Source organism: Jatropha curcas, chromosome 5 (assembly GCF_041381405.1).
Source record: "Jatropha curcas cultivar XTBG-Jc1 chromosome 5, XTBG_Jcur_1.0, whole genome shotgun sequence".
Lineage (NCBI taxonomy): Eukaryota > Viridiplantae > Streptophyta > Magnoliopsida > Malpighiales > Euphorbiaceae > Jatropha > Jatropha curcas.
In genome coordinates, this window is record NC_143155.1 from 17,467,140 (window position 1) to 17,479,124 (window position 11,985).

Sequence of the window (11,985 nt, forward strand, 5' to 3'; positions counted from 1 at the left end):
TAATAGGATAACACAATTTTGGTACTTAGTATATGTAGATTTAATGTGGGAAAATATTTTTCTATATTTGATTCATCAATAGGGACACATATATATACACATACAAGATACTATAAACCTATTTAGAATCTAACTCCTAATAGAGTTCTATTTACAACTCCTAATAGAGTTCTATTTACAACTAATCCTTAACACTCCCCCTCAAGTTGGAGCATAGATATTAATCATGCCTAACTTGTTACAAAGATAGTCAACCCGGGGTCCGTTTAAAGCTTTTGTAAAGATATCCCCTAACTGTTCACTTGTTTTAACATGTCCTGTAGAGATAACACCTTGTTGTATCTTTTCACGAATGAAATGACAATCAATCTCAATATGTTTTGTTCGTTCATGGAATACTGGATTTGATGCAATGTGAAGAGCAGCTTGATTATCACACCATAACTTTGCAGGCAAGGATGACTTGAAGCCAATTTCCTCTAACAACTGACGAATCCAAATTAATTCACAAGCAGATTGTGCCATAGCTCGATATTCTGATTCAGCACTCGATCGTGAGACTACATTTTGTTTCTTGCTCCTCCATGATATCAAGTTTCCACCTACAAAGACACAATATCCTGAAGTTGATCTTCTATCAACCTTCGAACCTGCCCAATCCGCATCTGAAAAACATTCAATGTTCAAATGCCTATGATTACTGTAAAGCAGGCCACGACCTGGATTACCTTTCAAATAGCACAAAATCTGTCCTAAAGCTTCCCAATGGATAACAGTAGGAGAAGACATAAACTGGCTCAAGACGCTCACAGAGTAAGCAATATCTGGACGTGTTACAGTAAGATAATTCAATTTGCCCACTAACCTTCTATACATCTCAGGATCATCAAATAGCTCACCACCAATTGAAAGTTGCATATTTGGAGTCATTGGAGCACTGCATGGCTTGGCACCCAACTTTCCAGTTTCCTTCAGTAAGTCAAGGACATACTTCCTTTGAGATAAGAAGATGCCTCTCTTACACCTAGATACTTCAATACCCAAAAAATACTTCAACAGTCCTATGTCTTTTGTCTGGAACTGGGTCTGGAGAAATGATTTGAGTGATGTAATGCCGGCTGAATCACTCCCTGTAATAACAATGTCATCAACATAAACCACAAGTAGAATCAAACCAGTCTTAGTACTTCTGAAAAATACAGAATGATCAGAAGTACTCTTCTGCATGCCAAATTGATGTACCACATTGCAAAATCTACCAAACCAAGCTCGAGGACTCTGTTTTAGGCCATAAAGAGATTTTCGAAGTTTACACACTTTACCCGACTCCCCCTGAGCAACAAAGCCTGGTGGTTGCTCCATGTAAACTTCCTCCTGAAGATCCCCATGAAGAAAGGCATTTTTAACGTCCAGCTGATGTAAAGGCCAGTCAAAAGTAGCTGCTAATGAAATAAATAAACGAACAGAAGACAATTTGGCAACAGGAGAAAAAGTATCAGAATAATCAAGGCCATAGATCTGAGAATAGCCCTTTGCAACTAATCGAGCCTTGAGACGAGCAACAGTCCCATCAGGATTCACTTTAACGGTGAAAACCCACTTACAACCAATAGCTTTCTTACCTGCCGGGAGAGGCACAAGATCCCAAGTACCATTAGTATCTAAGGCAGCCATCTCCTCTTTCATTGCTGCACACCAACCAGGATGAGACAAAGCTTGGACAACAGTTTTAGGAATAGAGACAGAGTATAAGTTACTTACAAAACAACGAGATGAAGAAGAAAGATGATCATAACTAACAAAAGAGGAAATAGGGTAGGTACACTGGCGTTTACCTTTTCGAAGAGCAATGGGAAGGTCAAGGTCTGACTGGGGAGTGGATGGCACATGCTCAGGTTGAGTGGAGAGAACCGGATCTTCTGTTGAAACGGCAGGTGGAGGAAGTGAGTCAAGAGTCCCTAGTCTCCTAGAATAAACCTGTTCAAAACGAGGGCGTGTAGATGCTGGTGCAGGAGTGGGCATAGGAGCAGCAGACACTGGAGTAGGAGCAGGAGCAAGGTCAGGAATACGAGCAGGAGCAGGAGATTTATGAACTTGCTGGATAGCATAGACTAAAAGGTCATCATCCTCCCCCTCACTCTTATGTATAGAAGAAGGAAAAAATGGAGTATTTTCAAAAAATGTGACATCTGCAGAAATAAGATAACGGTCAAGATCGGGAGAGAAACAACGATACCCTTTTTGATCCCGAGAATACCCAAGGAAAACACAACGAAGGGACTTTGGATCTAATTTGGAAACCTGTGGATGAACATCACGAACAAAACAAGTACAACCAAAAATACGAGGTTCAATGGGGAATAAAAGTTTAGAAGGAAACAAGACATTATAAGGAATTGCACCATTAAGCACAGAAGAAGGCATGCGATTAATCAAAAAACATGCAGTAGAGACAGCATCAGCCCAAAAATGTTTAGGGACCTTCATTTGGAATAAAAGTGCCCTAGCAACCTCAAGAAGATGTCGATTCTTTCTTTCTGCAACCCCATTTTGAGAAGGAGTATCAACACAAGACGTTTGATGGAGAATACCATTTTGTGACATATAAGATTGGAAGGAACTAGATAGGTATTCTTTAGCATTATCACTGTGCAATATGCGAATAGAAGTATTAAATTGAGTTTTAATTTCAGCACAAAAAGAACAAAAAATAGAGAATATCTCAGAACGAGTTTTCATTAAAAATAACCAAGTAACACGAGAATAATCATCCACGAAAGTTACAAAATACCGAAAGCCAGTTTTAGAAATAACAGGACATGGACCCCAAACATCAGAATGAACTAACTCAAAAGGGGATGAAACCCGTTTATTGACTCGAGGAACTAAAGGTAAACGATGATGTTTGGCAAATTGACAAGATTCACATTCTAAACTTGATAAAGACTGAAACTGCGGACACAACTTCTTTAAAGTAGACAATGATGGATGACCCAAACGACAATGAACCTCAAGAGGAGATAGAGCACCAGCACAAGCCAGAGATAATGAAACGTGTTCATCCAGAAGATAAAGGCCACTAGACTCACGTCCTCTACCAATAATCCGCTTCGTCAAAAGATCCTGAAACACACAATAAGTAGGATAAAATTTGACACAACAATTCAGCATACGAGTAATTTTGCTAACAGATAATAAATTAAACGAAAAACGAGGCAAACAAAAAACAGAAGACAATGGAAGAGATGGAATGGGATTGGCAGTGCCAATACACTTGACAGGAGATGTGGACCCATCAGCTAGAGTAACATGACGATTAAATTGTTTAGGTTCTTTTAATGAGGATAAGAGACTAGGGTTACCTGTCATGTGATCGGTGCAACCAGAATCAATGACCCACTCTGATGAGGTAGACATAAGACAGGAAGGAGGAGTACCTGAGTTGGCAGCAGCAGCAATTGAGGAATCAGTAGACTTAGAGGAACGGTATCTAGAGAGCTCAGCATACTCCGCAGCAGAAATTGTTACATTGTTGTTAGAAGAAGTAACTGCATAATCTTGATGTGCCATATTTACCCTTGGTGGCTTATTTATTAGTTTCTTGCAATACCGTTTAGTGTGACCAGGTTCATGACAATAATGACAGATAAGAATGCTTGTCTCCCGAGTGATTGGTCCATTACCACGGTTATTTCCTCCTCTTCCTCTGTTTCCTGGCTGTCTAGCTACTTGATTATGACTCACAAGGGCACTATTATCAGAAGGGGAAGGTGTATGAGAACCTTCAGTACGTAGCAATCTAGCAAAAGTCTCCTGAAGAGAGGTAACATCACTGCCTGAAAGAACTTGTGATTTGGCAGTTTCAAAAACTGGAGCAAGACCTGCAAGAAAACTCATCACAGCCATTTGTTCTCGCTGCGTTTGTTGAACCTTAACATCGGGACTAAAAGGCAATAAAACATTAAGTTCCTCGTAAATCTTTTTAAATTCCATGAAATAAGCTGTAAGGGGCATATCTCGCTGGTCAGCCGGATAAAATCCTTTGCAGACCTCATACATACGAGACAGATTACCTTTTCCCGAATACAAGAATTCAAGATATTCCATTAATTCTTTAACAAACTCACAATGATTGATTAATCCAACTACTTCACTGTCAATAGAATTGCGAATCAGTAGGAATAACTTAGCATCTTCCCTGAGCCAACGTTGCCTAGTGTCATCAGTTGGTGGATCATCAATTAGATGATCATCTTTTTCAACACTTCGCAAATAAATTCGAATTGTCTTACTCCAATCTAAATAATTATTTCCTTTCAATTTATGTTCTGTGATCTTATTCATTGCTGGGATCAATTCAGTAATAGTAGTTTTAGAATCTGTAGTTGGAGGATCCATTATTAATAAAAACTAAATCCCCTACCAGCAACGCAGAAACAGACACCAAAAAAATAGTCTTTCAATGCAAACAGGAGCGAAAGGTAACCTGAAACGCCAAATTGACAAAACTGAGTACGCCCCTACCAAAATGTCGCCGGATCGGAAAAACAACCACCTGAGTAGACTGCTGACAGAAAAACGAAGCCAGAACACAATTTCCGATCGCCGGAAACAGCTGGACGCGCCGCCACGCGCCGGCGCGTGGTACTGTAGCAGAATCTTGTATCGGCGCGTGAGGCCCACGCGCAGGGAATCCGGTGACCGGATTCTGGGGAAAGACCGATCGGCAGCTGTAGCAACTCCTGGAGTGGGCGGTGAGACAAAAAAGTGACCCTAGAACAGTCACCAACACTGACAGCCACCACCTGCAGGAAATCCGGTGACCGGATTTTGAGGGAACGCCGGAATTTTCTATGCAAACGGCAAAAAATCAAGTTTAAAGAGCCACAGGCTCTGATACCATGTAGATTTAATGTGGGAAAATATTTTTCTATATTTGATTCATCAATAGGGACACATATATATACACATACAAGATACTATAAACCTATTTAGAATCTAACTCCTAATAGAGTTCTATTTACAACTCCTAATAGAGTTCTATTTACAACTAATCCTTAACAGTATACAATCCTCGTGGAAATGATACTCTACTTATCATATATTACTTGTGCGATTTCATACACTTGCGAAAGCACTGTCATCTACAGGAATCTCCCCTGGAAAGAAATGTCATCCATCACCTCTTCCATCTGATAATTCTCCCCCTGAAGAGGTGACTGGGAAGGAAAATAAGATTCAAACTCCCGAAAGGTAATATCTATACTCACAAAGTATTTCCTAGAAGAAGGATGATAACACTTGTATCCTTTTTGAGTAGTAGAGTAACCAACAAACACACACTTCAAGGCTCGAGGATCTAATTTGCTTACCATTCTGATGAACAAAGCAAACACAACCAAAGACTTTAGGAGGTACAATATAATAGCTTTTTCCTTGAAGAACCTCTAATGGAGTTTTAAAATTTAAAGTACGAAGAGGCATACGATTAATAAGGTAAGCAGCAGTTAAAATAGTATCCCCCAATATGGTTTGGGAAGATTCATAGTGAATATAAGGGACCTAGCTACTTCCAGTAAATGCCTATTTTTCCTTTCCGCTACTCCATTTTGAGCACTAGTATTGACACAACTAGTCTGATGTATAATACCATTAGAATTTAAATAGGTACGAAAAATTGCATTCATGTATTCAGTGCCATTATCAGTTCTTAGGATTTTAACATGCGCATCAAACTGAGTACAAATCATTTTATGGAAGTTCTAAAAACACGAAAAAACTTCATTTTTGTTTTCATCAAATAAACCCAAGTCAATCTAGTGCAACAATCAATAAAGGTCACAAACCATCTATAACCAGAAAGAGAGACTGTTTTAGTAGGACCTCAAACATCAGAATGAATAGTAGCAAAATGAATCAAATTCTTATTATTAATTGGAGAATAAGAATGCCTGGTGTGTTTGGCAAGTTGACAAGCATCGCATACTAATGAATTAAAATCACATTTAGCAAACAAAGTGGAAAATAAACGTCTTAAAATAGAAAAAGAGGTATGTCCTAATCTCCTATGCCATTGAATAACTCCATGGGAAGGATTTCTAGAAGTTCCTAACAAAGCTTGACTGGTATCTGAATTTGAGAAACGACAAACGTCATCCAACAGATACAGTCCATCGCGCAAGCTACCACTGCCAATCGTTCTCCCTGTATTCAATTCCTGAAATATACAATAAGGTAAAAAGTTACTTTGCAATTAAGTGCTTTTATGATTAAGTTAACAGATAATAGATTAATAGGAAATCGAGGAACATGAAGAACAGGGGAGAGTTTAATATTGGAACTATAGTCAATAGAACCTGTGCCAGCAATGCGAATTTTGTCTGTGCCTTGATATTTAGAATATGTGAGGAAATGTTTTATAGAGCCTGTTGTATGTTTATTTGCTCCTGAATCTATAACCCAAGAGGGTTTTGCAATTTTTGTAAGAAAGGTAAGGAAATCATTACCTGAATTAACAAAATTAGGTTGCAGTCCGAGTTGAGGACGAATCAAGCTGTGACAACAATCTGTTTCAGGGACTGAATCTCCTTCTCAGAAAAGCTTCCAGCAGTAGATGGTTCCTTAGATAAAGCTCCACTATCAGATATGTGTGCTTATGGTCTAGAAGAACTGACCCGCTTTCCTCCACGCCCTTTAGTTGTGCGTCCATGTAATTTCCAGCAGAACTCCTTTGTGTGCCTGTTCTTACTGCAATAGTCACAAAATAATTGATCTCTATCTGAAGAATTGCTCTTTGCAACCTAGATATGTTCTCTTGCAGAATTAGCAATCAACTTTGCTTTGTCAATGGTAGATCTGTGAACCATAGCGTTCCTCCTAGTCTCCTCTTGTTGTACAAATGAGTATGCTTGTCGTAAGGATGGAAAAGGATCTCGTCCAAGAACTTGGACTCGAATATGATCATACTCGTTATTTAGGCCAGCTAGAAAATCATACACACGTTCTACTTCAATCAACTTTTGAACTTGAGTCGCATCATCAATACATCTTGCTTGAAAGTCTTGATAATAATCCAGTTCCTGCCATAAACCACTAAGTTCAGCAAAATACTGAGCGATAGTCAGATCTCCATGCTTGGTTTTATGAACTTTCTGTCGCAATTCATACCTCTGAGCATAGTTTCCAGTTTGTGAATACGTCTGTGGAGTAGCATCCCATATCTTCTTAGCTGTATCAAGAAACAAATATCATCGGGAAATAGTTGGCTGCATGAAATTTATTAACCAAGACATAATAAGAGAATTCTCGGATTTCCACTTGTTAAAGGCTGGATCTGTCGAAATTGGTTTAGTTGCTCCACCATCAAGGTATCCCTGTAAACCTCTAGCTTCAATGAATAATAAACAAGACCGAGACTAAGCCAGGTAGTTTGTTCCATCTAACTTCACCAGATTAATTTGAAGTGAGGGGCTCTCTGAGTGAAAAACCATATCTACCTTCTTTCCTTCAACCATATCTTAAAAAAAAAAAAAATTTAAACGGCAGCAGTGGTAAAAAAGGTACCAGCGGTAAAAGGCAGCAACAGTGGTGGAAAGGGAAAAAAATTCCAAAAAAGGCAAAACTGGTGCTGAAGAACCAGTAGGTCTGAGTCGCCACACCGAGTCGAGGTCGCAGGAACAAGAATCGTCGATGGAGCTCGCCGGAAACAACCGCACGCGCCGACGCGTGAAGAACAGTCAGAATCTTCTGGAGGTACGTGTGCACACACGCGTGGTCGAATGGCGACACGATTTGGACGGAGTGCCGATCGGCGGTCGTTCTTCCTTCTGAGACAGGCAGTGACGACCAACTCCCATTTCGGGCGGTGCTGTGTGTATCTCAGACCACTTTGCAAACTGAAACCGTTGCCGAAAAATTCACGGCAATGGCTCTGATACCATGTAGAGTTAAAGGAAGGAATATGTTTTATTTCTTTCAATTGTGTTATATTTTTCAACCTCTACTCCACTATATATATATACAAAAACTTGTTCCAATATAGGAAGTAATCTAAATAGGAATAAACCTAAACTAGGAAACACAATCTTTACACTAATTAGGAATAAACCTAAACTAGGAAACACAATATTTACTTTAATCATAAAGATTTCAACATATTTTATTTAGTTACATACTTTATAGGTATGTGCATGTCTACTTCATATCAAAAACTAAGAATACATTTTACACAACTAATTAGCTAACTTACAATAATATCTGTTAGTTAGATTAACAGGCACTTGTACAACCAAAACCGCATGAGAACCTAGTTTTAGCATTTCTTGAATAAAATATACAATATGCAGAGACTGTTGCATCTACTGTTAACTTTAAGTGTTGCGCGTAACTTATTGTTTTATTGGTAACGGAAATGAAAATATTATGCATGCAAGTTGTTTTTATTATGCATATTGCAAGTTTCTTTCAATTAATAATTCTTCTATCCAATCAAAATGCAAATATAAGTACTACAATTAGGAATACTTTGACCAATTAAATATTGATTACATGGGTGATGCTTTGCTAATACAAATATATTTTAATGTTTTCTTTTAGTTCAATGAATGTATTAGAATTACACCTTATTTGCAAAAAGTAACCCCAACCCTAAATTAGGTAGATTAGACAAGAATGTCGAAAAAAAAAGAGGACAAAAGTGATCAAAAAACAACCAAAATAGGCTTGAACTTCTAGTTACACAACCAGGAAAAATAAATAACAGGATTGGTTTTGGCCTTTAGGTCCTGCATCGACATCTTATGTTTGTGCATGAAATGATTAGATACATTGTAGATATAGAATTGCACAGCAAGTTGCAAAAACACATGTAAACTATCCTCTGTCTTTCTTTTTTTTTTTTTTTTTTTTTCTTACCTTATTAATGATAATGACTCCAGCACTCGGTTCTATGCTAAATATTGCTCCTACTATCTATTATGAGTACTTGAGAGTTGTATGCATAAGTCATTTCTTATTATTGATTTATTTACTTGTATATACTTTATGCAAGACTTTGGAAGATGGGATTTTGCTAACAGTGGGACTTTATCTTTAGGCACAATCAAAGAGGATAATGACGATTGACAAATATTGAATATAAGAGGATTTATGCAGATTACACCCCAGGAATGTCGAGTCTGAATGTAGAATGTCCGTGGAATCACCAACATGCATATGTACTCTGAGTGACTTGATTGTGAGATTGTCAGATGCAATTTTAGGTACGAAATAATGTGTAGCTATGTTAAGCTTTGGTTTTATGCTGTTAGTTTATAGAGTTTGAGGAGTTGAGAAGTGATTCGGGCATTATGTTTTTGTTTTTTCTCATTTGTTGGCAAAAGTGGACATGGTGTACGAACCATGTGCTCTCCTATATAAAGACAACAAGGGTGGAATATACATGTAAAATATGTTGTGCAGAGCTTCTATCTTTGTACAGAAAACCTCTTACAAACTTTGGTTGTTGTGCAGTCCGGGTGTTTTATTATTCTTTCATCTTCCCTTGATATATATATATATATTTTTTTCCTTGACAACGATAACCATCTGAATGTTAATTTAGCTTTAGACATATCAATTGTTTATCTATAACTACAACTATGTGATGTTACTTGTGACAATGGATGAGAGTGTGGTTGAGGATTTTACATGAAAGGAAATTTGTTAGGAACCCCAACTTTATAAATGTTGGGGATGAGATGGATATTTTCTCCATTAATAATATTGGCAAGTGCATCATAATTGAAAATATATTGGTTGCCAAATGGTGGAAAGAAATGAAAGATGTTATGAGACTAATGTTTAAGCATCCATTAGTCCATGAAATTCTTACCATAGCTATGAAGAATAGTAATCTAGATTTGTAATGATTAATGTTGAACATGAGAGGGTTTTTATTTTTCTTGTATGTTTTTCATCTAATGAATAAAATAAGAATGCAATTTTATTTTAAATTCTAGGGAGAAGTTTACTGTTTTTTGTTTAATTTTTCATTGGAAATAAATAATATAATAATAACATCAGTGACAAGTCCATTTCTTTATAGCTTTACATGTGCATTGTTGGGAGATTTGAGTTCATTTGATAACTAAATAATAGAACTTGCAATGGAACATGAAAAATTTAGAGTAGAGGTGATTTTAGTCATTAAGAATTTCAGTTTTTTGAAGTATATTTTGTACTCCAGAAGTGATTCAGTTCACCAAATCGAACATAGAAAGCATCAGAATATGATCCTAATGAGCTTGTGCATTTTTGCCACCCTTGTAACTGTTATGGAAAGTCAATGTAAATAGGGAAGAATATCATTAGGCTTGATTAGAAGAATTACTTTAGCTTGATTTAGGAGTGAGTTTTAGGAGTAGAATCACATGTGTATATATAGATTATGTACCAAGAAAACTTCTGATGAGAATAAAATATATAAACCATCATTTCGTAGTATTAGAGCTGCTTTCCAAACCGCAGATTCTCTTTTTGGTTTGAAATATTTCAAACTAGAGCTGTTCTCCATTTGATTAGTCCGAATTATGGGCTGCTGTCCACTAGATAAATTGGAGTTTGGACTGCTGGTTTGCTCGTAGGCAGCCCTTTGAGCTGTTGTCTTGTTGTCCATTCAGTTTGATAGTCTTGGTGCTCCTTTTGTGTGCTGCTGTCTCTATTTTGCAGTTTCTGTGAGCTGCTGTTTGGTTTGTACTTGTGTGGTTCAACACGGTTTGCTGCGTTTTCAACTCTGAGTTAGCTTTGTGATTTTGATTTTGTTTCTTAAAGGATCACGGATGATGAAACAAAACAACTACTGATGTGGTTCCTGTGATGACTTAGATCACGGAACACAAACTTAATGGTTCTAATTATCTGGAGCGGAGCAAAACTATTTGTATTTATCTATGAAGCTTAGATAAAGATGACAAAAGATTCACCCACTGATGATACGAGATAGACCTGGCTTCAAGAGGATGCTCGGTTACTTTTCTCTAATTGCTTATTTTATGAACTTTAAGAGGGTGTATGAGGAACTTCACGTGAGGTAGCTAAGTCTGCATATCTCTTTGGTTCTGAAATTTCCTTTTTAATACTTTCACTAGAATACTTTGTACAGAAAATTCTGAGCTATTGCAGGCAATCAATAGTGCACTTGCTAGTGGCAATGACTTTAGCGGACAAGTAAACATCGGAGGAAATAGAGGTTTTTTGGCAATCATGATAGAAATAATCACAACAGAGAGGAAGTTGTTTCAAAAATTATATAATTATTATTGCCATGAATCTAAACATGCTAAGAGAACATAACCCAAAAACTACAAAATAAGACTCAATCTGTTCCAAGAGCAAATGTGGTAGCTAAAGAATGTGCAGTAACCTCATCTTCTGAGAAATTTATTTTGGTATCTGCTACGAGTTTGCACAGTTCCCAAAACCAAACATCTCTAAACTCTACTAATTCCTCTATTGCTGCCATTGCTAATGTAGGTAAACGCAGTGCATGTCTTGTCTCTTCTTCATCCAAATGGGTCATGGAAAAGTGGTATGAAATTGTTGTGTAGAGAGCGAAAAAGAAGATGAGAACATTGGCACTTGTGGAGTCAAGAAAAAGTGTAAACTTTTATGCACGCATTTTAACTAAAGAAGCAAATAACATTGGAATGGAAGCTAATTGGGGAGTGGTTTGAAATGGGTTTTGTTTTTAGTTTTCTATTTTCCTTCTTTTAAAAGTGAACAAAACATGTTTTCTTGTTTATATTTATAGGTGGTTTATAATATTATAATATACAAGAAAAGATAAAAAAATTATATATAAAGAAATTACGAATAAATCTAACAGTACAAACAATGTAATCTCAGAAAAAACTAGCAATATATTGTCACATATTACTTTTTTTTAAAATAAATTATATATATAATTGATTAATTTATGGATAAAAATGAATCTAAAATTTGTAATAA

General features: G+C 36.9%; 1 protein-coding gene across 3 annotated transcripts in view; it reads left to right on the plus strand.

Annotated features, from left to right (window-relative positions):
• The window catches only part of LOC105636191 (DNA mismatch repair protein MutS, type 2), a 31,189-nt gene extending 21,680 nt beyond the window's left edge, over nt 1-9,509 (plus strand). For all 3 annotated transcript variants that reach the window (XM_089721261.1, XM_089721263.1, XM_089721264.1), the window contains one exon: nt 9,095-9,509. The gene's annotated coding sequence lies outside the window, so the exon portion shown is untranslated. The remainder of the gene's footprint in view (nt 1-9,094) is intronic.
• The last annotated feature ends 2,476 nt before the right edge of the window (nt 9,510-11,985 follow it).